Source organism: Tachypleus tridentatus, chromosome 13, assembly GCF_004210375.1.
Source record: "Tachypleus tridentatus isolate NWPU-2018 chromosome 13, ASM421037v1, whole genome shotgun sequence".
Taxonomy (NCBI): domain Eukaryota; kingdom Metazoa; phylum Arthropoda; class Merostomata; order Xiphosura; family Limulidae; genus Tachypleus; species Tachypleus tridentatus.
The window spans coordinates 137,687,875-137,690,094 of record NC_134837.1 but is presented as its reverse complement, the minus strand read 5'-3'; positions in this window follow the sequence as shown (position 1 = coordinate 137,690,094).

The window sequence follows — 2,220 nt, the reverse complement described above, 5'->3', positions numbered from 1 at the left end:
CTTAAAAAACAAAGTAATTATCCTAGATTATTTCCACATGTCGAATGATAGTATAAATCAAACACGATTCAACCTACAACGATACGTTTAGCATTTTGTGAATTTGTGGATCACGAGCATATAAAATAAAACTTTAACAATTTTTCCATTTTTTTCATATAAAAGAATTAAACTTTTTAATAAAGATAATGTGGAACTTTGAACTATATTGCAAATTATAATATAGGTTTCATTTAAAAACATTGATCGTAAATAGTTTAATTAAATACTAAATATAACTAAATAATATCTTTCGACATGTGCAGAGATGGGTCGCTCTAAGAAAGGGGTTAACTTGTACTTTTTTTAGGGTTTACTTGTTTTTTGAATTTCTCGCAAAGTAACACGAGAGCTATCTGTGCTAGCTATCCCTAATTTAGCAGTGTAAGACTAGAGAGAAGGCAGTCTAGTCATTACCTCCCACCGCCAACTTTTGAGCTTTCTTTTACCAACGAATAATGGGATTTACCATCACATTATAACGCCTCCACGACTAAAATGGTGTAACAAGGATTCGAACGCGAGACCCTCAAATTACGAGTCGAGTGCCTTAAATACGTGGCCATGCTGGGCCACTTTTCGTAGGGAATGACATGTTGAGAATCTTAACATAAGTGTTGTTTCTTTACACTATGATTAGACATGGAGGGTTCATATAACCACAACTATAATTTTGAACCATTATTTCCATGCATACACAACTGTTGTTTATTTACACTAATTATGCTTTATAACCACATCACTTTTGAACTATAATTTTCAGCAATTATTGTCAATAACTGAAATCATGTCTTTACATATTATAATTAGATACGACTGATTTATTCAAAACTCGAACTATGCTATAATTATTGTTAATTATTGGCTTCACATCATGGAAATCTATCGTTACATATCATAACTACATATGATTGATTCATGTGAACCTATCATTATTGTCAATAAGTAGAATTTTAAACTATAATTATTTTCAACTATTGTCAATAACTGGTGTCATTTGTAATTATTTGTCATCACACACTATGCAAATTATTAATTAAGACCTAATTAATGTTTTGTTACTTGAAGGTTAATTAATATTTTGAATAATTAATGTGTAACTAATATGCAAATTGAAGTAATTAGTATGCGTATCTAATTAATTGGGTTAATGCCCTCGGGGATTGTATATTTACTTCCAGTTGCAGAGCCAGATGTTATCTACTATTTTAAATATGCCGTAGTTAATAAAAATTTAACTGATGTTAGAATTAAGACGAGTGGACTTGCAGACTTCACTGTCTGCGATTATAATTATTTTTTTATTATTTAAGAAATTATTCTGTATTTAAAGAAGTACTGTTCAATAAATATATTAATTTTACAGCAAATGTTTTGCTGGTCTTTGATAGTTCTAACATAATACCTAGATGCTAATTTATATTGCTTTAAAAGTTCTTATAAAAAGTAGAAATATGAAAGAGAAGTAAAGCAAATCTTCCACAAAAGTAACAGATAAAAACAAATAAATTTCATACTTTTTGTCACTCACATTTGTAAGATGCAGTGTTTATTATGTATTATCCCTTAAATTTTAATATTTGACAAAATGAGAGAAATCGCAAAGAGAAATGCTGATTTAATTGAGCTTATCTTATTCTGTTGTTTTAATAAAGTTGTCAGGGGAATTAAAGAAACATGACAATACTTAAACTTCTTATAACCCAACAGACTAGCCCAGCAAACATGGTTTATATGCATTTTTCTTGACGGTTTGTGAAATACATCTGTGAGGTAAGAAAAAATAAATTAATGATCAATTTTTAATAGATTATTATGAAAGAACATATTAAAATCTTCTCACATTAATAAAGTGGCCCAACATAAAATTGATGGAAGTGTAATGTGCTCATATTGATAAACAAAAGGTTGAAATAAATGTATTTCTACCAGATGACTTGATATCTGCAATTTGAGCTTTTGTTCTTTAATATCTAATTATAAAATGACTTTTTAATGACACAGAATGTATTTGGTACTATGAAAATTTTTGAATTTAATACTGATGGCACAATGTGATGTATGAAGACGTTATTTTATTTTGTTCAGTTTTATTCTTATTTTTTATGAACTCTTAAATGACAATTTGTAACAATGTTTAAGAACGAAAAAGCAAATCACCCAAAAGTTACACAATTTACA